The sequence below is a fragment of the Dendrobates tinctorius genome, unplaced genomic scaffold, assembly GCF_039654945.1.
Source record: "Dendrobates tinctorius isolate UK_male_01 unplaced genomic scaffold, ASM3965494v1 ptg000063l, whole genome shotgun sequence".
Lineage (NCBI taxonomy): Eukaryota > Metazoa > Chordata > Amphibia > Anura > Dendrobatidae > Dendrobates > Dendrobates tinctorius.
The window spans coordinates 22,233,130-22,258,697 of NW_027361731.1; the positions used below are offsets into that span (position 1 = coordinate 22,233,130).

At 46.3% G+C, this 25,568-nt stretch overlaps 1 pseudogene; it reads left to right on the top strand.

The window, feature by feature from the left end:
* LOC141094356 (uncharacterized) overlaps positions 1-20,180 on the top strand; it is a 118,830-nt pseudogene extending 98,650 nt beyond the window's left edge.
* Positions 20,181-25,568: the final 5,388 nt, after the last annotated feature.

Genomic DNA, 25,568 nt, shown 5'->3' on the forward strand with positions numbered 1-25,568 from the left:
ATCAATTTCTCTCCAGCCCCTCATATGTTGACCTTGCGCAGCTAGATAGTAAATCCAAGGGTTCGGAAGTGCCAAGCCCCTTTCATCCTTAGGTCTCTGCAGAATTTCCAATCGAAGCCTTGCCTGTTTTTTCCCCCAAGCCAGATCTCTGAAAATGGAACTAATGGTACGAAACCTTCTTTTGGGAATCCAGATAGGGGCATTATGTAACACATATAGTAGCTGAGGCATTATAATCATCTTGATCAAATTATTTCTCCCCACCACTGAGATATGCAATCTGCTCCATGTCCCTATTTTGTTTCTGAATTTCCCCAACAGTGGAATAAGATTGAGATCAATATAACTAGAAAGTGGAAGCGACACCTGAACACCCAAATATTTAAATCTCTGAACCACCGCTAGTTTTGCACCCTCTCCCCCCAACATGAGCTCATCCTCCCCATCAACTGCCATAATATTGGACTTCTACCAGTTAGTGACTAAGCCCAAATGTTTTAAGAATGTTCATCACACCCAACAAGGAATCTCCAGAGTCCTCCAAAAAGAGCAGCACGTCATCTGCTTACAAAGCTATTTTCTCTTCTATCCTCCCATATTTAAATCCCCTGACCGAGGCCACATTTCTATTTGTCTGTGCCAGGGGCACCACTGCCAATGCAAAAAGTGGAAAAATGGAGCTTCTTAAGGTGTCTTCATCTGGTGGCTTGCCTGTCGAGGAAGGAGTGTCAGAGCCTCATTAAACAATTTCTACTCTGGGGAAATTGATGACACTTTAGTGGTGTCTGCCCCTAATTTTTGGAAATGTTGGGTCTCCCACATGTTTGTTGCCTGAATTTGGCAGGGCTCTCAGAGCATCAGGCCTACACCTGTCACTCATCCACCTGTTAATGATCAATTTTTAGGCTAGAAATGCTGGTCCAAGCCCTGCCACAGACCCTGCCCCATTCATCCATGCATTCAATTATACGATTAGTACTCTGGGTGGGTTGGGCGGTTGGAGAGTTAAGGTTTCGGGACAAACTAGGGTTATTCTGGTGCCAACTCTGAGCCCTGTACTGTGTGTCATGTTAAGGTGGAGAGAGAGGACACTTATTGCAACGCTTGCCATCTATTGGAGCACATGCTGTTTCTGGCCCTCATTTACAAGGTGTACCACTGTGTGGCTGCAAAAGAAAGGGAGTTGAGTATTCTGTCCAGTAACACAAGTTGTCAGTTGTCTTTGGATAGGACGATGTTTGTTCAGTAGAGCTTTCAGCAACATTACAACCTACCCCAAGTAAACTTTGAACACCAAGCCTTTTCCCCCTTCCACCACAACCTTACTTTTTCCCACTCATGTTGGCTGTACCCTTCCCCTCTTTTAACTAGCTGTTTCACAACTCTAGGCCAAGACCTGTGTCACGTGGACCCGTCCTGTGTGACGCGACCAGCAGGCCGGTAACTAGAACAACAGGACAAAGGGAAGGGAAACGGTTACAAAGGTGGTCCTTGCGATAGGGAAAGGGGACGTGGAGACCTCCTGCACTCCCCTGAGTCAGTGTCCCCAACGCTCCTAACGTTCCCTATGCCGGTTCCACACCGGGCGCCGATCAGGAACCTGTCGCCCTAGCACACCCTACACCTATCCCTTGCTAGGGAGCTGGGTGGCGCAGGCACTGGCCCCACCGCTGTACTAATACACATTAAGGAAAAACACAAACAGGGAAACACCACTTAGCTTTACTCTGTTGCACTTGCTCCTGGCAAAAGAGTCCACCACGAGCATGCAGCTCTCCTGAGTCGCTGCCACCAAGCTCTGTCAGAGCTACAAGGAAATCCCCTATGATTTCTTTCACACCAGGGCTAAGACCGTGCTGCAAGGAACGCTCTCTAGCTCCTTCCTCCACCAAGGATGGTTGAAATGAACACTATCACCAACACTGATTGCAACACCTGGGACTCTTTTTTTTTTTTTTTTATAGCAGAGCCAGCAATCACACCTGCATTATAATCATGTGCACTTAACTAAAGAAACTAGAGTGCAATGACGCTCACCACCATCGGGGGCAAGCTTAGAACAAACGACACCACAGTGCAATAATCCTAATGGCCACCGGGGGCAAAAAACAACCTTAAGCACAGCTTAGGAAAAAAAAAGGTTACCTGTGCTTATTATATGTCCTGATCCAGCATGGATCATGACAGTACCCTCCCCTTAATGAGGGGCCTCTGGACCCTCAAGACCGCTCCCCATCAGGGAACCACCTACAGCGGGGATGCCCAGACCCAGAGTTCACCCCAGCAACTATCTGCATGTCAAGTTGATGAGAAACGAGCCCGCTGGTATTGGCAACATATCTTCTGGAGGCAACACACATCTCCAAAGCTCTGACCTGGGGAACGGGTTGTGTATGTGTATGTTTGGTATGAGCTGGTAACACTCCACAACACACTTCCACTGGATGTTTTTTGGTGGCCACCCATACACAGGTCCGGACCTGAATGTTTATTGCCACTCGTTCGTTTTTCACCACCTGGAGAACTTTCTGGGATTGACCACAGAGGTGTCCCCCTGTATCACCACACTCACACCCCCGCACCTCACCAAGGTGTACACCACCCTCCAACCCCTTCCACCACGAGGTCTGCACCTCCCAGGGTTGGCCAATGGCGAGGGTTGAGACTTGCCCCTACTCTCCTGCAGCACATCTGCTGCCCTCACCGGAGAGGAAGGGGTCCGTTGAAGAGAGACGGCAGAGACAGTAGTTCCTAGGCAGCAGCCCTCACACGAGTGCCCCCAGCTGACCACCTCCCTCGCCCGCCAATCTATTACCGGGTTGTGTCTCTTCAGCCAAGGGAGGCCTAAAACAATAGGTACTGGCATTCCCTCCAAGACGTAGCATGACAAGGACTCCTCATGATGTCCTATACGCAGATGGATATTCTCTACGACCTTGGTCAAGCTCCCCTGGCTCAGTGGAACAGAGTTTATGGCCCGGACACTGATAGGCTAGGCTAGCGTCCTACACCTCAGACCATGAGTCTGGACAAAGCGAGCATCCACCAGACTGACTCCTGCTCCGCTGTTCACAAACACCGGTATCACCTTCGGTACCCCGCCAGCCAAAACCTCTGCTGACATGGTACTTTGGGAGGGCAAAATGGAGGAAATGTATACTCCCTGGTCACCTCCCTCCAAGCGACCAGGGGAATGCAGCTTCTCAGATGGCACAGATAATTTGTCGCGCAATGGGCAAGCTTTCAGGACATGACCAGTCTGCCCACAGTACAAACATGCCGACACCACTCCCAGAACCGTAGGCAGCTCCGAAAACAAACTAGCTCCTCCTACTTGCATGGCTTCATCAGGCATGAACTGGGCAGGCTCTCATAAAATGGCCAGGCTTCCCACAGGAAAAGCATACCCCCCACCACGACGAGCCGCAGACACCCGCTTTTTTGTATCAACAACACCGGGCTGTCTGGGTTCCTCCATCCGCACTGGTGGGTCCTCCTCCCTAGCGAGGACCTTAGGGGGCACTTTTTGTATATGTCTTTCCCTAAGGCATCTATCCACCCGGATGGCAAGGGACATGGCGGCCTCCAGCGACCTGGGGGCGGCGTACTGCACCAGAGTATCCTGCAACTTTGGAGACAAACCCTGCACAAATTGACTCCTAAGTGCAGGGTCATTCCACTGAGTATTAGTGGCCCATCTCCTAAACTCTGAGCAGTACTCCTCAGCGACCCGGGCTCCCTGTTTACACCTACAGATTCGAGATTCCGCCAGGGCGACGCCATCAGCATCCCCATACACAAGCACCAAAGCCGCAAAGAACTCGTCCACGGACTCTAAAGATGGAGAATCGTCCGGTAGGGAGAAGGCCCAGGATTGGGGATCCCCTTTAAGAAGGGACATAATGATTCCCACCCATTGCTCTTTACTCCCTGATGAACGAGGGCGCAGCCTTTAATTCAATTTACAGGCTTGTTGAAACACCAAGAATTGATCTCTCCCTCCAGAAAATCTGTCAGGGAGGAATATCTTGGGTTCTGGCTGAGCCTGTCTCTGGACCAAGCCCCCAGAGCCCACCAACAGCCGCAGCTGTCGCACCAACCCTCCGCACAGCCCCCTAATCTCATTAGTAAGGGTCTGCAGCAATTGGGCAAAGGGCTGAACTGGGTCCATTGCTCAGCAGAAAAAAAAGTTAGGTTTGTGATAATGTCACGTGGACCCGTCCTGTGTGACGCGACCAGCAGACCGGTAACTAGAACAACAGGACAAAGGGAAGGAAAACAGTTACAACGGTGGGCCCTGCGATAGGGGACATGGAGACCTCCTGCACTCACCTGAGTCAGTGTCCCTAGCGCTCCTAACGTTCCCTATGCCGGCTCCGCACCGGGCCCCGATCAGGAACTTGTCGCCCTAGCACACCCTACACCTATCCCTTGCTAGGGAGCTGGGTGGCGCAGGCACTGGCCCCACTGCTGTACTAATACACACTAAGGAAAAACACAAACAGGGAAACACCACTTAGCTTTACTCTGTTGCACTTGCTCATGGCAACAGAGTCCACCACAAACATTCAGCTCTCCTCCTGATTCGCTGCCACCAAGCTCTGTCAGAACTACAAGGAAATCCCCTATGACTCCTTTCACAACAGGGCTAAGACCGTGCTGCAAGGAACGCACTCCAGCTGTCATGAGTTATTCAGGATTTTGGACAGATGGTGCAGGGGTTAATAGGGAGAGCCTCTCTTTGACGCCAGGGAGGGTTTTTATAGCTTCAGGTGAGCACCCCTCCCTGTCATTTATACTCCTAACCTGAGTGTGCCCGACCCTGCATCGCTAGTGCCTCTCGCCTGTTCTCATACGTTGGTTGATGTATGATCTGTTTTGGACTTGGTTTACGTCTCTCAGTTTCTGATTTGGTACTGTTCTGCTGGACCCGTGTATGACCCTCTGCTTCCCCTGACTGCTCTCTATCTTCCTGATTCTGTACTGCGTTGCCCGACCCGTGTCTGACCCTCTGCTTTACCCGACTATTCTCTGCCATTCTGAGTCTGTAATGTGTTGCTAGATCTGTGTATGACCCCCTGCGTTATCTGACTATCGCCGCTGCTCAGCCCCTGTATAGTTTAATCCCCTGCCTGTCACCACTGCGGCTCGGGGGGGGGGGGGGGTAAGCCCCGCCCCCTCCTCTGACGTGCGGTCACATGGTGGAAGGTCCTGCGGGCACTGAGCTCCTCTCCATCGCTCCTCCCCTCCCGCAGGTCCTGTGACCATTTTCCTGCTCTCAGATACAGCGCCCCTGCCCGGCCACCAAGAGTTACCTTCCCCTGAAGTCCCAGCAGCTTCAGGGCCCGCTGACGCTCGCCTGCATGCCACTCCTGACAACTGCAACAGGTGAGCGTGACATTATAAATGACCGTTTCAGTTTTTTTTTTTTTTCTCTTAGGGAAAAAAAAAAGTTTGTTATCCTCATGGATCCAATGCAGGCACTGTCGGAGCAAGTTAAGCAGCTTTCACAAATGTTCCAAAAAATGAATGTGGAACAACGCAGCCTGGCCCACACTCAGCAACAGCTGGTCACTACTGTGCAAGGGGCTATGGCTCCTGAGAATAGGGATGTGTCCCTCACGTCCCCTGAATCTCTGGTTAAATTACCTGATTTCTTTTCCGGAGACAAAAAGGAGTTCAGGGCTTTTCGGGAGGGATGCAAATTATTATTCTCCCTGAGGCCCCGTTCGTCTGGGGGAGAATTTCAAAGGGTAGGGGTAGTGATTTCCTTGCTACGGGGTGCCCCTCAAGCTTGGGCATTTTCGCTAGCACATACAGCACCCGAACGTATGACTGGCGGAGGACATGGTGATGAGTGCACGTCAGGGTCGGCACTCTGCGGAGTGGTTCTGTTCGGAGTTTCGGCGGTGGTCAGCTGAAGTCACTTGGGATGATGCTGCGCTCCGGGGTCTGTCGGAACGCCTTCAGGACGCTCTGGCCCTGCACCCGCCTCCCGATACTCTGGACGAGGCTATGACCCGGGCGGTACGGATGGATCGCCGGCTGAGAGCCAAAGGAGTGATGCACTCTGAAACATCTTTGTTCTCTGGAAGCAAGGAGGTGGAGGCCAGTTCTATGCCCATGGAAATTGGCACCACCTCGATCAGAGAAAAGGAGAGGAGACGTCGGCGTGATAAACAACTATGTTTTTACTGCGGGGAATCAGGACACTGGAGGAGAGACTGCCCATCTTGTCCGGCGCCTGCCAAGCCGTCGGGAAACTACTAGGTCTGGGTAGTGATCGAGGAGGCTGCCCAGACCCTCAGGTACTTTTTTCCTCATGCCCTAAATTTTTGCTTAATATCGAACTGGTGGTAGACAATAATCGTTCTATTTCTACAGCCTTGGTGGACTGCGGTTCATCCCTGAACTTGGTCAGTTCCAGCACTGTCTCCAGGGTCAAGATGGGGACAGTCAGGTTGGAGACCCCCCTGAAAATCGTAGCCATTGACTCTTCCCCTCTCACCCATTTGGGTATCTGTTATGTTACCAATAATTTCGTTTTACAGGTTGGTTCCTCCCATGTTGAGGACATAAGATGTTTTGTGATAGAGAATTTGCCCGAGGGGCTGGTATTGGGCATGCCGTGGCTTCAACGGCACAACCCGGTAATTGATTGGGAGAAATTAATTATTGTTAAATGGGGCCCGAATTGTGTTGACTGTTCCTATAAAACTGTGTGTTGTGTTTCCACCGCAAAAACCTGTCTTTGAGTCTTCTGTTTGTCTGGAGGGTATTCCGGAATACCTGAAGGAGTTTGAGGACATGTTCTCCGAAAGGGAGGCCGAGGCATTACCCCCACACAGGCCCTACGACTGCACCATTGACCTGATCCCTGGGGCCAAATTACCCAAAGCCTGTCTATTTAATTTGTCAGGACCCGAGCGTCTGGCAATGAAAGATTATATAGCAGAAAGTCTCTGTAAAGGTCATATTAGACCTTCAGTTTCCCCGATAGCAGCAGGGTTCTTCTTTGTCAAAAAGAAAGATGGTGGACTGCGTCCCTGCCTCGACTTTCGGGAACTCAACAAAATTACCATCAAGAATGCATATCCCTTACCCTTGATTCCAGATTTGTGCAACCAACTCTCGGGAGCAAAGTGGTTCTCCAAATTAGATCTTAGGGTGGCGTATAATTTGATACGAATAAAAGTGGGAGACAAATGGAAAACTGCTTTTCTCACTACTGAGGGGTTATTTGAAAACCTTGTGATGCCATTTGGCCTCGCTAATGCTCCAGCGGTTTTCCAAAACTTCATCAATGTAATATTTGCGGACCTAATTGACCGCTTTGTTGTAATTTATTTAGACAATATTTTGATTTATTCAACTGACGAACACTCTCATTTATCACATGTGAAAACCGTTCTTCAGAGACTCAGGGAGAATCAATTGTTGGTCAAGTTGGAAAAGTGTACATTCTTTGTTCAGGAGCTAACCTTTTTAGGGCTTATAATTTCTCCACAGGGGTTTCGGATGGATCCCAAAAAGGTGCAGGCCATTGCAGAGTGGGTTCAACCTCAGGACCTAAAGGGTCTTCAGCGCTTTTTGGGATTCGCAAATTATTATCGGAGATTTATTAGAGGCTTTTCACAGATGGTGAAACCCCTCACCGACCTCACATGTAAAGGGGCCGATATCAAAAATTGGTCTCTCCCGGCCAAACAATCTTTTTTGGTTCTGAAAAATTGTTTTATGTCTGCTCCGATACTGGTACAGCCTGATCCATCCCTGCCTTTTGTTGTGGAAGTCGATGCTTCCGAGGTGGGGGTGGGGGCTGTTTTGTCTCAGGGACCAGCTACTCTGACCAATCTTAGACCCTGTGCATTTTTCTCCAAAAAATTCTCTCCAGCGGAGAGAAACTATGATGTGGGAAATAGGGAACTCCTGGCAATAAAGCTGGCGTTTGAAGAATGGAGGCATTTTTTGGAGGGGGCAGAACGTCCGATTACGGTCATCACTGACCACAAAAATCTGGAATACGTTAAAACAGCAAAAAGATTGACTCCCAGACAGGCCTGGTGGTCACTTTTTTTTTTTTTTTTTTTTTTCTCGATTTCAGTTCTCTACTACCTTCCGGCCTGGATCTAAGAACGTGAAAGCGGAAGCTTTGTCACAAAGTTTTGAACCATTGTCTGCCCCCGAGCCACTGTCATCCATTCTTCAACCCGGGGTGGTTATAGCTGAGCTATCGTCAGAATTGGAGCGGAAGCTTGTGGGGGCTCAATCTTTAGCTCCAAGGGCCAAACCTCCTCATAGATTGTTTGTACCACAGCATTTACGTTTTGAGTTGTTACGGGAGTTTCATGACTCTAAGTTGGGTGCTCACCCAGGTATTGCGGCCACATGTGAGGCAGTAAAAAGAGTATTTTGGTGGCCATGTATGTCTGCAGAAATTAAGGAACATGTCACAGCCTGTGGGGTTTGCGCCCGTTCTAAGAGCTCTCATTTCCGGCCGGCCGGGGAATTGGTACCGTTACCAATTCCGAGAAGACCATGGATTCATCTATCCATGGACTTCATCACCAATCGCCCTCCATCCCGGGGTAACACGGTGATCTGGGTAGTCGTGGATAGCTTCTCAAAAATGGCACATTTCGTGCCCATGGCCAAGCTACCCTCGGCCGAGGTTCTTTCAAAGTATTTTCTTTCCAAAATAATTCGTCTCCATGGGGTACCTACTAATATTGTGTCCGATGGGGGACACAATTTATAGCAAAATTTTGGCAAGCTTTTTGTAGAAAGTTGGGGATTTTGCTGTCTTTCTCGAAAGCATACCGCCCGGAGAGCAATGGACAAACGGAGCGCACCAATCAGTCATTGGAACAAATCCTCCGGTGTTTGACTTCAACATTGCAAGATGACTGGTGCGACGCATTGCCCTTGGCAGAGTTTGCTTTTAATAATCAGATTAATCAATCCACTGGTAGGTCACCTTTTTCATTAATGTGGGATTAAACCCGCATTTTGGTGAATTTTCACGTTTGTATTCAAACTGTCCGGGGGGCGAAGATTCAGTCAGCCAGATTGGTGATCTGTGGGCTAAGGTTCGAGCAAGTATTGGGAAGGCGCAGGAAAAGTACAAACACTTTGCTGATAATAAGAGGGGTCCGGGTCAGACCCTACATTGTGGGGATAAGGTATGGCTCTCGACACGAAACATAACTTTAAAACTGCCGTCCGCGAAGTTGGGCCCCAAATTGATTGGTCCCTATGTGATAACTGAGGTAATTAACCTGGTGGCTTATCGCTTGCTCCCTCCGTCTTCTTTGAAATTGCATAACGTTTTTCATAGATCCTTACTCAAACCTGTAGGGTCGGTGAGGTGAAGAACCCACATCTTTACCGCCCCCGGTATCAGTGGACGGCCATCTGGAATTCGAGGTTCAAAACATTGTTCAGTCTCAATGGGTTCGTGGTTCTCTGCAGTATCTCGTCCATTGGAAAGGGTATGGACCAGAGGATCGATCATTGGTACCAGCCAGGTCAGTGCACGCAGATCGTCTGGTCAGGGCGTATCATGCGCGATACCCGGGGAGGCCTGGGGGTCCGGAGGCCCCCCATTGAAGGAGGGGTACTGTCATGAGTTATTCAGGTTTTTGGACATATGCTGCAGGGGTTAATAGGGAGAGCCTCTCTTTGACGCCAGGGAGGGTTTTTATAGCTTCAGGTGAGCACCCCTCCCTGTCGTTTATACTCCTAACCTGAGTGTGCCCGACCCTGCATCGCTAATGCCTCTTGCCTGTTGTTGTACGTTGGTTGGTGTATAATCTGTTTTGGACTTGGTTTACGTCTCTCGGTTTCTGATTTGGTACTGTTCTGCTCGACCCGTGTATGACCCTCTGCTTCCCCTGACTGCTCTCTATCTTCCTTATTCTGTACTGCGTTGCCCGACCCGTGTCTGACCCTCTGCTTTACCCAACTATTCTCTGCCATTCTGTGTCTGTACTGCGTTGCTAGATCTGTGTATGACCCCCTGCGTTATCTGACTATCGCTGCTGCTCAGCTCCTGTATAGTTTAATCCCCTGCCTGTCACCACTGCGTCTTGGGTGTAAGCCCCGCCCCCTCCTCTGACGTGCGGTCACATGGTGGAAGGTCCTGCGGGCACTGAGCTCATCTCCATCGCTCCTCCCCTCCCACAGGTCCTGTGACCGTTATTCTGCTCTCAGATACAGCGCCCCTGCCCGGCCACCAAGAGTTACCTTCCCCTGGAGTCCCAGCAGCTTCAGGGCCCGCTGACGCTCGCCTGTCACGCCACTCCTTACAACTGCAACAGGTGAGCGTGACACCAGCTCCTTCCTCCACCAAGGATGGTTGAAATGAACACTATCACCAACACTGTTTGCAACACCTGTGACTCTTTTATAGCAGAGCCAGCAATCACACCTGCATTATAATCATGTGCACTTAACTAAAGAAACTAGAGTGCAATGACTCTCACCACCATCGGGGGCAAACTTAGAACAAACGACACCACAGTGCAATAATCCTAATGGCCACTGGGGGCAAAAACCAACCTTAAGCACAGCTTAGGAAAAAAAAAAGGTTACCTGTGCTTATTATATGTCCTGATCCAGCATGGATCATGACAACCTGTATGTCACCTGTCACTAATTTAATAATCATTAGTTACTGGCTGATATAGTGTGGCTAGACCACAGAATTAGCACAAAAGATTAATATGTTGACTAGTGCCTGCATCAGAGTATTATCCCAAATGACTTTTATTAGTAAATGTGACCTCTGGAGTCCTGACTGCAACTCAGTGTTAGCCCAAATAAATTTGAGTAGGAAATGTTGTCTGTTGCCTGCACAACACTAGTAGCCATAATAATTTAGATTAGCAAATGGGATCTCCTGAGTCCTTCTCCTCATCAAACACCAACCCGCCCCCCAAACCTAGCCAAAGTCCTAATGTCACGACTCAGCTGTCCCGGGTCACCTGACAAGGAGCTGCTTCACTGTCCCTAACACTAGGGGGTGCCCTAGCTCACCCTATTCCCTGGATACTTCTGAAGGTGAATATGCCGGGGCAGCCACCCTTGCCTTACCTCCTGAGTTACCCCTCGGTCTGTTCTCTTCCCCACCCAGGGAAGAGGGGTGCTACAGTGCACCGCAGTACACCAAACCAACAAACAAGGCTATACTGTCATGCCCGCCATGTCCATTATGCCTGTCATGTCTGTCATGCCCGCCATGTCCGTTATGCCTGTCATGTCCGTCATGCCCGCCATGTCTGTTATGCTGCATGATCCCTGGAGCAGTGTGCACGAGCACCAAACTATCATGCCCGCCATGTCTGGTATGCCGCATGACTCCTGGAGCGGTGTGCATGTGTACTGAATTCTCATGACCGTTAGGTTTTGTGCTGCAAGATGCCTGGAGCAGTGTGCACGCGCGCCTTACCTCATGGCTGCACGCTGTTGCTAGGTAACCTTCCAGTGCTCTCTGATTCTGCAATCCTCTATGTATTCCTGGAACCCCTGATCATGTGACCGTTCCTATGTTCCAGCACTGTCTGATTCTGCAATCCTCTATTTAACCGTGGAACCCCTGATCATGTGACCTCTATGGTTCAGCCCATTCTGACCTAGCAACGCTCTCTATGATCCTGGAGGATCTGAGCCGGAAGTCCTTCCCTGATCCTGACCCGGAACTGCAGGTGCTATGGTGCTATATCAGACCGCCCCTTCCTATGGTCGGAGCCTGAGTATTGTGTTGCTTCCCTGCATGGCTGCTTGGTCTGCTCGGTCGCTCCCTGTATTCTGTGCCCCTGCACTCTGCCCTGTCGTGCGTCTCTGCACACGCTCTGTGCTTGTACTCTGCCTCCTGTCTCGTGCCATGTCTTGTGTTGCTTTGCCTTGTAGTACTTCCTCTGTTCTCTGCCTTAGCCTGGTTCACCATGTCTGGTCTTTGCTATTCTGAGCCTTGTAGTACTTCTCATGTTTCTTGTCTCTGCCTGATTTTCCGTACTCTGCCCTTTGGTGCTCTCTTGCACATGTCTATGTCTAGTCCGTAGGCTCTGCCTTGGCCCAGCTCTGGTCTTCTGCCTATGCTCCGCTGCTAGCTCTGTTCTCTTTCTCTGACCTGGCTCTGTGTTTTTCTGCCTACGTTCCGCTCAAGTGTTCTGTACCTAGCCTTGCCTTGTTTCTCGCCTAGCCTTGCCTTGTTTCTTCGTGTGCCCTTTGCATGCGCCTGGCCTTCCTAGCCTCCTGCTTGTGCCCGTCCTAGCCGTGCCCGCCTGCTTGTTCCTCAGCCTTGCTCTTCGGTCAGTGACAGCTGTGTCGCTTGCTATGCCCCAGTCGAGTTCGCTGGAGTCTTGCCTGCCTGTTTGTGCTGCAGCCCGTCCAGCTAGCCAGTGCCCCAGCCGTGCTCTCTGTGCTTCCTTGCACTCACGCTGTCTCTGCACTGTGCTCTCCGTGCTTCTCTTAGCACGCGCAGGCCCTCGCCTGCCCCGTGGCATACCTCCCCGTGCTTCTGTAAAAGTATGCGCAGGTCTTGCCATGTCCCCTGTCGTGCCCTCTCGCACGCACAGGTCGTAGCCTGTACTCTGTCCCTGGCGTGTCCTCTGCACGCGCAGGACTTTGCTTTTAACCCTGACCCTGGCGTGTATCTTTGCACACGCAGGACTTTGCCTTGAACCCTGACCCTGGCGTGCCCTCTGCACGCGCAGGACTCTGCCTTGAACCTGACCCTGGCGTGTCTCTCTGCACGTGCAGGACTCTGCCTTGAACCTGACCCTGGCGTGTCTCGCTGCACGTGCAGGACTCTGCCTTGAACCCTGACCCTGGCGTGCCCTCTGCACGCGCAGGACTCTGCCTTGAACCTGACCCTGGCGTGTCTCTCTGCACGTGCAGGACTCTGCCTTGAACCTGACCCTGGCGTGTCTCTCTGCATGCGCAGGACTCTGCCTTGAACCTGACCCTGGCGTGTCTCTCTACATGCGCAGGACTCTGCCTTGTACCTTGTGCCTTGGCGTGTCTTTACACACGCACCCTGTCCTGTTTGTTGAACTTTGAACCCTGGCGTGTCCCCTACACATGCACCTTGCCTTGCACCTTGCTTTTAACCCTGGTGTGTCCCCTACACATGCACCCTGCCTTGCACCTTGCCCTGGAACCTGGTGTGCCCCCTAGCACGCACCCTGCCTGGAATCCTGCCCTGGACCTCGGCGTGTTCCCTCACATGCACCATGCCTGGAGATCTGTCGTGCTGCCTTGCCTGAACCCTGGTTTGCCTGCCGGATGCCCGGAACCTGCCGATCGCTGCCAGAGATCGTGAGCCTGATGACTGCGGCCTGATGTCTGGAGCTAATGTCCTAAGCCTGATGCCCTGATCATGTCGATCGTTGCCAGCTATCCGGAGTCCGATGTCATTGTGCCTTTGCCTGTACCCAGGCGTGCCACCTGGCATGTACCATACTATGGACCTTGGCGTGCCCACGCACGCACCCTGCCATGCTTGCTTGTTCTCACGTTTTTGCACTGAATGTTCCTGCAGTTGTCTAAATGAAGATACCTTGAACTTACTTCTTGTCTTGCTTCCTGCTCATCCTTGTCGTCAGACACTCGTACCTAGTGTCTACCTGAGCCGGCCGTCTGGTGCCAGCAGTCGTGGTGGCTCACCCCCTTGGTCTTGCCCCTGACACTCCCTGTATAGGGGGTGGTTCCTCACAAGGTCAGCTCACCCTAGGTGGGTGGGTGCCACAACCCAGAGGGTCCACTCTAAAGAAAAACGACTCAGCGTAAGCTGACGCTCGTCACATATACAAACAAGGGTAAACTGAAAACACCATGCATACAAATATTTGCTCGCCTATAACAGAGGAATGCATTGGGGAGTGGAGGCCCAAGTATAGGAGGTAAGGTAATTACCACACTTACAAACCACACAACAGTCCCAGATAACTCCTCCAAACCTCCTCATGTGAACACCTCGCCTCCTAAGCCATGAAACAAATGTTAGCTCTGATGTGTTTTTGAATCAGGACCCAGATTATAAAGGGGATGATAGTGGCTAACCGAGCACAGTTGAGAGTTCAGAGTTTCCAACATGGTCGATTAACCCCTGTTCTGCCAAAAGAAATAAACACCATTAAAAAGAACTGCTTTTCAGCACAGGAGTAGGAGCAATCGGATGCTGTAGTCGTCTGTCTTTCTGTTGCGGAAACTCTGTGACACCTAACAAAACATTATTGGAAATGTGATCATTTACCGAAATCTGCGCAAACTTTTCTTGGGAACATAAATCCGAATTTGAGATTGGCGAACATTTTCCGACAAGTTCACAGATCTCTTCTCCCTGTATCGTACACTGTACATTGATGTCTTTCTGGTCAATTGTTTTTCTTTTTTTCATGGATTCCTAGCAAAATGAGTCCTGTGACCTCACTATAGGCACCGTCTTTTGTCCTCAGAACGGACAGGGTCCTGAGATGCCATTTTTTAGTGTCTTATCTGCTCTTTTCAGGTCACTTCTTGTAACTGTTTTGCAGCTTTAGAATCCTGAAGGGGTTAATAGAAGTTGAAAAACTGAAGCTATGAACAGTGAGTTGTTTTTCATTTTTGTGCATTATGTTCCAACTTTTGCACTTTTTCGGATTGGTTACGGGACGTGTCCACCTGAAAAGACACGGTGTGCACATGTCCTTACACTATACCAGCATCACTGCTCCTGTGTCTTGTTTTCCCATGGTATTTTGTATGATTCTTCATCAGCTGATCTTCCTTCCATTTAGGATCCTGGCAGATACAATCGGTATAATTATCTTCTAGAAGATTTACTTTAAACTTTAACAAATGGCTACGGACAAGATGACGGAGAGGATATTACACCTCACCCTAGAGATCCTCTTCCGTCTCACTGGAGAGGTGAGAGATTCTGATGACGTCACATTACATCATTCTTATCTATGGGAATAACAGATGGACAGAACTGGAGAGGTGAGGACTCTGGAAATGTCTGTAGTGAGATTTATTAATGTGTCTCTCCATAACCAGGATTACACAGTAGTGAAGAAGACCTCTAGTGAGCGCTGTCAGGAGCCTGTGTCTGAGGGATGTGGAAGACCCCGGAGCCCAATCACAGGGCCTCCACCTCACCCCCTGATACGTGAGGACATCAATGACCAGAAGATCCTAGAACTCACCTATAAGATGATTGAGCTGCTGACTGGAGAGGTGACACTGCTGGGAATGCTGGGACATTATAAATTAACGCTATGAAGGGATCGGGGGGATGACGGTATCATTGTATGTGTCAGGTTCCTATACGGTGTCAGGATGTCTCCGTCTATTTCTCCATGGAGGAGTGGGAGTATTTAGAAGGACACAAAGATGTTTATAAGGACGTCATGATAGAGGTTCCCCAGCCCCTCACATCATCAGGTAATAGACAGGACTAAATACACACGGCCTATAATTATCTGTATGTAAAGAATGAATTCAGTCCCTGTATGTGTTTCCTCCAGATCTATCCAGTAAGAGGACAACACCAGAGAGATGTCCCCGTCCTCTTCTTCCACAGAACTGTAACCAAGAAGATCCCAATGCTCCTCAGGATCATCAGGTAGATGGAGAGAAGGTGCCATGAGATCTCCCCTATGATGTGTAGACGGCTGTGAAGGTCTTGTGCTCAGTCTTGTTTTATCCACCAGTATTATATGTTTTATACTTGTGTAATGAGAGCGTGGAGATGGCAGGATTAGAGCTGATCATAGATTGGACTTCTCCATCTGTCTGTGACTTTTACAATATTTGTTTCAGGGTGAAGATCTGACCCATATTAATACTACAGAGACATATGTGAGGGGAGATGAGCGGTGTAAAGAGGAGATTCCTACATATGACTACCCAGGTGAGTAGTGACCACTAAATGCAGAGAAGTCACAGATTCTACTGTAATTACATACGTGGTCAAAATTTTTGCACCCCTCGTTTAATGAAAAAAAAAAAAAACCACAATGGTGACGGAAATAACTTGAATCTGACAAAAGTAATAACATAAAAAAATCTATGAAAATGAACAAATTAAAGTCAGACATTGCTTTTCAACCATGCTTCCATAGAATTTTTAAAAAATCAAACTCATGAAATTATGTGACAAGAGACATGTTAAATCAAGGTGTGCCCGCTAATTAGCATCACAGGTGTCTACAATCTTGGAATCAGTGAGTGGGCCTGTATAGAGAGCTACAGATACTCACTGTGCTGTTTGGTGACAAACCCGCAGATGTCTGCCAAGCCTTTGCTGGTTATTAACTATAGGGGGACTTTACATCATTTTTTTTTTTATGAGCGGGCCAACATTTTCATAACCAGTAAAGGCTAATTATATAACTGAGAGCTGATATTAATAGCCTGGGAAGCTCCATGGGTATTACCCCCTTTCCATGCTGTAAACATCAGCCCACAGCCATCTGCTTTACCTCCGCTGGTTATGAAAATTAAGCCCATGCAATTTTTTTTACAGAAAAAACTAATTTAATTAAATACACATACAGTAAGCTGCACACACTGTGCTAATTATATGTGTGACTGACATCTTTATATCTATCTATTCTATGCATATAGGGTGGGCCATTTAGATGGATACACCGGGGTGGGCCATTTATAAAGTTGGATCCAAAATGGCCACCTTCAAAATGACCACCATGGTCACCACCCTTATTGAAAAGTGTTCCCCCTCCCATATACAAATGTACCACAAACAGAAAGTTGATATCACCATCCATTCCCATCTTATTTAGGTGTATCCATATAAAGGACCCACCTTGTATATACTGTTTGTAATCTATCTGGTCTATTCTGTCACGTCATGCTGTGATTCTACTGTACGCGGCAGATGAATTGCCGGCTTTTCATGAAATATATACAGTATGTGTTTATTGAAGTATATTTCCTTGGAAAAATATGTGTAAATGACAGAGTAATTCGCTATGTCAAAGTTTATGATAAAATCGTATTGCAATCAAATGGCAATTACATGGCATTCGGATGTCAGTCGAATGCTAGGTGTGTAAAATTGGATTGTACTCGCATGAAAGTCGCATGGCACGTTCATGACATTCGTCCTACTTTTCTAGACCGAAATCGGAACTCTTTTTTCATGGTAATGGGTACGAGCCCTCAACACCTAATCCCCTGAAGCTATTGTCACCTGTACACAAACAAAAGTAAGACAACTATATCTCTCACCGGTCCAAAATTGTTACCAACGCTGTAATCAATCTGTCCGACATTTGTTCATAATAATAATAATCTTTACTTATATAGCAGCAACATATTCTGCAGCGCTTTACAATTCAACAGTTCATATAGAACAAAGTTAACGATAATACAATAATTAATGCAAAGATATTGATGACCCTGCCCATAAGAGCTTACACTCTACAATGTGGTGGTAGTGACACAAAGTACAGGGGCTTATTTACAATGATGGTCCAACTATCTTGAGTAATTAGCGGTGGATAAAGGTTGGATGAGCTAGTCACCGGCAAATTTTTGTAGTGCTTTTGGGTGTGATGGACTTTGATGGAGAGTTATGAGGTAACCACTCCCGCTGAAGAGCAGGGGAAAATGACTCCCTGCAGCAAGAGTGGGCCTATGAACTGTGATGACCTCAGTGAGATCATCGCAGTTCACCTTGAGAAATCAGGGTGTGAACAAGTTATTCTACCCAGCTTTTCAACGTGAGTGGTCACCTCAGGTCACTGCTTATTCTGATTTGCAAATGTCACACAGATTGATTACGGCATGGGACACTTTGGATTCTTTCAACTTTGGACAGGTGAGTGATATTGTTTTTTCATTTTTGTTTCTTTACAGGTGACCATGGCTTCACTGGATTAGGTGTTAAGGTGAGTACAATTTTTTTTTTTTTTTTTTTATTTTAGACTTACAGTAAAATTATGTAGGCAGCGGGGCCTGAATACAACTCTCAACATTGTTCCCTGGTTGCGCTGATCATAGGCAGAGCAGGGTACAATGATGTGAGCTGTTTTCAAAACCCAGAGCCGGGGATCAGCGCGAACAGTACCGCTGCTTCCCAGGCGCCAGTACGTTTCACAATGATGACACACAGATGTTATCCATATGTCATTAGTGTGCACATGTGCGAGACGTTTTGTGGACCATTCTGCTAAAAAAACGTCATGTCAGCATGCCTTGCCCACAGACACACGGTCCGTGGAAACACACTGACATGTGCGCAGATCAATTCATTTCAATGGGTCGCCACCGGTATGTATGAAAACTGTCACCACATGCACCGGACACACTGACGTGTGAAGGAGGCCTTAAAGGGGGTACTCTCATTTCCAATAACCTATCCCAAAATATAATAGGTGTAATAATAATAGCAAATACCTCCAATTAGAAATGTGGTATAGTTTTCCTAATTATCTATATCGCTTACTCCATGTCCAGGGCATTGCAGTAGCTTGGGTATCCATGGTTATGACCACTGGCCACTAACAGTCACCATATCAGTGGCAGTAACCATGAATACCTAAGCTAATGCAATGCTCTGCACATGGGGTGAGCAGCATAGGCAGTCAGAAGAACTACACTACATATTTTCTAATATTATTATTACACCTACTACACATTGGGATAGTTGACCAGAGATGGGAATACCCCTTTAAGAATCTCACATGTTTTTATGGTGTATATTTTTATCTGTTGCTTTTTTAATCCTCCCTTTATTGCTTCAAACTTTTCTGCGTTTGTGTATTATGTTTGTTGATTGTACTTTAGAGGTTCAGTACCATGGGATTTGTGAACAGGTGGCTCACCACTATCTTAGGTCATAGTTTCATTATACTTTGAGTTGTGTAGAATTATGTATATAGAAATTATCTAAAATATAAGACATTTATAATAAAAAATAATCCGTTTTATTCTTGGCAGGTGACTGTGGTGTCAAACCAGATACCTATGAAAAGCATGCCATTATTCCAGCTATACCTCCAGCCCTTCAGAGCAAAAATCAGTCATCGGAGCCTTTTCAATCAGTCACCTATTTGGATTCATCACAGACTGTTAAGCAAAATGAAAGCAGCAAAAGTGATGCTGAACATCAAATAATTCCCACAGAGAAGAAACGATTTACCTGTTCAGAATGTGGGAAATATTTTAAACGTAAATCACAATTGATTACACATGAGAGAAGTCACACAGGAGAAAAGCCATTTTCATGTTCAGAATGTGGGAAATGTTTTATCCAGAAAGCACATTTCCTTAGGCATCAGCAAAGTCACACAGGACAGAAGCCATATTCATGTTCAGAATGTGGGAAATGTTTTAAACAAAAATCTAACTTGAGTTCACATGAGAGAATTCACACAGGAGGAAAGCCATTTTCATGTTCAAAATGTGGAAAATTTTTTACCAGGAAATCAAGTCTTCTCAATCATCAGAGAATTCACACAGGGGAGAAGCCATTTTCATGTTCAGAATGTGGGAAATGTTTTAACCGTAAGTCAAATTTGGTTACACATTACAGAAATCACACAGGGGAGAAGCCATATTCATGTCCAGAATGTGGGAAATGTTTTATCCAGCAACAAGATCTTATTACACATCAAAGAATCCACACAGGAGAGAAGCCATACTCATGTCCAGAATGTGGGAAATGTTTTAACCGTAAGTCATATTTGGTTACACATTACAGACATCACACGGGAGTGAAGCCATATTCATGTCCAGAATGTGGGAAATGTTTTACAGAGAAATCAGGTCTTCTCAATCATCAGAGAATTCACACAGGAGAAAAGCCATTTTCATGTTCAGAATGTAGGAAATGTTTTAACCGTAAGTCAAATTTGGTTACACATTTCAAACATCACACGGGAGAGAAGCCATATTCATGTCCAGAATGTGAGAAATGTTTTACAGAGAAATCAGGTCTTCTTAATCATCAAAGAATCCACACAGGAGAGAAGCCGTATTCATGTCCAGAATGTGGGAAATGTTTTAGTTCGAGTTCAAAGCTTGTTGCACATCAGAGAACTCATACAGGGTAGAAACCATTTTTATGTTCAGAATGTGGGAAATGTTATTCCTGGGAATCATATCTTCATCATCTAAAATCTCATGTAGAGTGTGAAGGAAATAAATAATAAAGGATATTAATAAGGCAGTAGAGTTACATTTAGTTGACAAAGGCTTTTGGTGGAGGTAGGTGTCAATCCTGGCACCTTAGGCTAGTTTCACACTTGCTTTTTTTTGCAGCGCGTTTTTCCCGCAAAAAAACGCATTGAAAAAACGCATACATAAGCATACAACTGCTGCGTTTTTTTCAAGCATTTTTATGAGCATGCATGAAAAAAACGCAGCGTTTTTATGCGTTTGTATGCGTTTTTAGCGCGTTTTTACCGCGTTTGCGTTTTTTTCCAACATTTTTAGGTGGCCCCTCACACTACCCAAACCATGACTTTACTAACCCTGACCCTAACCCTGACCCTAACCCTAACCCTGACCCTAACCCTAACCCTGACCCTAACCCTTAACCAAATCATACTTAACCCTAACCCAAACCCTAAACCCTAACTAACCCTGACCCTAACCCTGACCCTAACCCTGACCCTGACCCTAACCCTAACCCTGACCCTAACCCTTAACAAAACCATACTTAACCCTGACCCTGACCCTGACCCTAACCCTAACCCTAACCCTGACCCTAACCCTTAACAAAACCATACTTAACCCTAATCCTGACCCTAACCATGACCCTAATCCTTAACAAAACCATACTTAACCCTGACCCTAACCCTGACCCTAACCCTGACCCTAACCCTTAACAAAACCATACTTAACCCTAATCCTGACCCTAACCATGACCCTAATCCTTAACAAAACCATACTTAACCCTAACCCTGACCCTAACCCTGACCCTAACCCTGACCCTAACCCTGACCCTGACCCTTAACAAAACCATACTTAACCCTAATCCTGACCCTAACCCTGACCCTAACCCTTAACCAAACCATACTAAACCCTAACCCTGACCCAAAACCCAACCCTAACCCTGACCCTAATCCTAACCCTAAACCCCCTTAACTAACCCTAACTCTAACTCAAACCCCTAAATTCCATGGTTAAAAAAAAAAAACGCATATGCAAAAAAACGCTTACATGAGCATGCCAGTGCGCACATATGCGCATCCATAGGCTATAATGGCCATTTTTAGCGCAAAACGTGCGCATATGTGCGCATGCGCTTTTTTGCAGGGCCAAAAAATGCAACATGATGCGTCTGGAAAATCCAATCGCACACCCCAAAAAAACGCAGCGCATGAAAATCGCATACATGCGCTTACAAGCGCGCAGGTATGCGCACCCATGTTAAATATAGGGGAAAAAACGCATGCGCAGGTTAGCGTTTTTTTCCAGCGCTAAAAAACGCAAATGTGAAACCAGCCTTAGCTCCTGGATTCTCAGCTTAAAGGGGGGATAGCAAATGGTCTGTACTAGAAGGAATATCTCCTATTTGAAAGGGCACAGCTTGGCTCATTGTCCATTCATAGACAGCATCGTTTAACCCATTCCCGGCTTGTGCTGTGTATATATGGCGCAGTAGGAGCTGTGTTCCCGCACACTGCGGTATAGATATGGCGCTGTGATCAGCTAGATCAACGATCTGTCATTATGCAGTTGATGTCTTATCCGGGGATAATGTACAAGAGAAAAAAAGATTAAAAAAAATTGTAAAAATATTTTTTTTAAAAATCACAAACGAACAAAAAAAAAAAGAAACTATTCAAAAAAAATATCCAATCAATATATTTATGTTTAAAATAAAAAGTACACCTCTTTGGTATCGCCCCTTCTGGAACGACCCGGCCTATAAAACTGTCCCACTGTTCCCTTCAATGAACTCCATAAAAACATACAAAAAAAGGCAAAAAGCTATGCTTTATCATGATATTGCTGAACAAAATTGGAAAAATAAGCGATAAAAAAGCAATCTGCATAAAAATTGTACAGCTGAAAACGTCATCTTGTCCTGCAAAAAACAAGCCGCCATATGGGTCCGGCAGCAGAACAATAAATAAGTTATAGCTGTCAAGATAAAGCGATTCTTTTTTTGAATAAAATAGTTTTTATTGTGTAAAAGCGCTAAAACATAAAAGAATATAAATGAGGTATTGCAGTAATCATACTCACACAGCAAAATTATCCTATGTAACGGGCCATAAAGCATGAATATAAATAGACCACAAAAAAACGCTTTAACCAAGGCCAGAGTAAAAGTTAAAAAGTACAAATGTTATTGAATATTGCATATAAAAAAGGAATCTTAAAAAGTCAGACACACTACAACAGGTTTCAGGAAAAGTGGTGGGTACACCCAACCCAAAGTGGTGACAGTAACATACACCTGGTAAACCTTCAAGGCACAAAGTTTTTTGTATGGGTAATGTCTTAGTGCAGGTACTAGCGATGGTTTAGTCCATTGTACATAGGTAATTATTTTGTAGAAATTAAAATAAAATGTGAAATTCTATTCCAAGGATCAATATAAGGTTGAAGCCGACCTTAGTAATTCAGGCAAATAAACCAATACATAAATGAAGTGTCAGGATGCAGGGTAACACTAGTCACATAACATAATGTCCTATAATATGGTCAGTATGCATATAAAACACCAATGATATCACATACTGCAATATAAGGAAAGACCTAAAATGTGGCACATGATTATTGCAAGAAGGTATATTTACCTAGGAATGGTATATAGGGACCCACCACATCCGACGCGCGTTTCGCTTGTAGATGCTTTGTCTAGGAGTGGTTGAATACTGGCCAATCAGCTTACTTTTAGTCGGGTGTCCCTTATTCTCAATGAGTTTGCTCGCCAAACATTGCTGGTATACAGGGCCGTGTTGACGCCGTAACCTACGTGATCGAATCACTTGGGTCCACCAGCATAGTGTCACTGCCGGAAGTGATGCAGTACCATCGTTATAGTTACGAAGATCAGCGTCTAACATCCAGCAATCAGTATTTCCGACCAGAAGTTCAAACACGTAACCCCCGGAAGTGATGCGGCGGCGTTATGGCAACAGGGATTGGCTTCTCGTATCTGAAAGGTAGAAGCGTACAGACCATCCCGACTGAAGAGGTATCCGACAAAAGTGCGCCATCGTGTGACCGGAGTGAGAATTGTCAGTGCGTCGCTTCCTATTTACTAGTTATCAAACATGACGGCCCGTGCGATAATTGATGGTAAAGACTCTGTTGGAAAAGAAATGGATATAATTATCTTAATCCAGCACATAATAGTCACAAGGTGGGAACAAAGCGTAGCGGAACCTATAATATGCTAAACATTTATTGTTATAATTAACATAATTCTAATATCTTTGGATGGACAAACATATAAATTAAGTTAAATTTATATAAGGAAAAAAATATATACACTGCTCAAAATAATAAAGGGAACACTTAAACAACAGAATATAACTCCAAGTAAAACAAACTTCTGTGAAATCAAACTGTCCACTTAGGAAGCAACACTGACTGACAATCAATTTCACATGCTGTTGTGCAAATGGAATAGACAACAGATGGAAATAATTGGCAATTATCAAGACACCTTCAATAAAGGCCTGCAACATCCTTCAGCATAACCGGTTTGGCAGTGGGTCAGTAATGGTGTGGGGTGGCATTTCTTTGGAGGGCCGCACAGGCCTCCATGTGCTCGCCAGAGGTAGCCTAACTGCCATTAGGTACCGAGATGAGATCCTCAGATGCCTTGTGAGACCATATGGTGATGCGGTGGGCCCTGGGTTCCTCCTAATGCAGGACTATGATAGACCTCATGTGGCTCGAGTATGTCAGAAGTTCATGTAAGATGAAGGCATTGAAGCTATGGACTGGCCCGCTCGTTCCCCAGACCTGAATCCGATTGAGCACATCTGGGATATCATGTCTCGCTCCATTACCAACGTCACATTGCACCACAGACTGTCCAGGAGTTGGTGGATACTTTAGCCAGGTCTGGGAGGAGATCCCTCAGGAGACAATCCGCCACCTCATCAGGAGCATGCCCAGGCATTTTACAGTAGGGAGGTCATACAGGCATGTGCAGGCCACACACAATACTGAGCATCTTTTCCTTGTCATGAGGCATCTCAACTGAAGTTGGATCAACCTGTAATTTGATTTTCCACTTTGATTTTGAGTATCATTCTAAATCCAGACCTCCATGGGATATTCATTTGAATTACATTGATAATTGTTATGTTTTATTGTTCTGAACACATTCCACTATGTATTGAATAAATATTTGCAACTGGAATATTTCATACAGAGATCTAGGATGTGGTATTTTAGTGTTCCCTTTATTTTTTTGAGCAGTTTATATACACGGTGGGCCATTTATATGGATACACCTAAATAAAATGGGAATGGTTGGTGATATCAGCTTCCTGTTTGTGGCACATTAGTATATGGGAGGGGGGAAACTTCAATATGGGTGGTGACTATGGCGGCCATTTTGAAGTCAGCCATATTGGATCCAACTTTATTTTTCAATGGGAAGAGGGTCATGTGACACAGCAAACTTATTGAGAATTTCACAAGAAAAACAATGGTGTGCTTGGTTTTAACATAAGTTTATTCTTTCATGAGTTATTTACAAATTTATGACCACTTACAAAATGTATTCAAAGTGCTGCCCATTGTGTTGGATTGTCAATGCAACCCTCTTCTCCCACTCTTGGCACACTGATGGCAACACCACAGAAGAAATGCTAGCACAGGATTCCAGTGTCCATTGTTTCAGATGCTGCATATCTCGTATCTTCACAGCATAGACAATTGCCTTCAGATGACCCCAAAGATGAAAAAAAGACTTAGGGGGTCAGATCAGAAGACCTTGGTGGCCATTCAACTGGCCCACGACGACCAATCCACTTTCCAGGAAACTGTTCATGTAGGAATGCATTGGTGTGGTATATCGGGTACAAAGATAGTGGGGCCATTCTTCATCAATGGAAACCTCAATGCCACTGGATATCTGAAATTGCTACATGATGATGTGTTGCCCTCTTTATTCACTGAAGATGGCACGTTCCCTGAGTTTTTCCAGCAAGATGGTGCACCACCACCTTATGAGTGTCAGGTCCGAGCACTCCTACAAGAAATCTGACCCCCTTAGACTAGCATTTCTTCTGCGGTGTTGCCATCAGTGTGTCAAGAGTGGGAGAAGAGGGTTGCATTGACAATCCAACACAATGGGCAGCACTTTGAACACATTTTATAAGTGGTAATAAACTTGTAAATAACTCATGAAAGAATAAAGTTATGTTAAAACCAAGCACACCATTGTTTTTCTTGTGAAATTCTCAATAAGTTTGATATGTCACATGACCCCCTTCCAATTGGGAAAAAATAGCGGATCCAAAATGGCCGACTTCAAAATGGCCGCCATGGTCACCACCCATCTTGAAAAGTTTCCCCCTCCCATATACTAGTGTGCCACAAACAGGAAGTTGATATCACCAGCCATTCCCATTTTA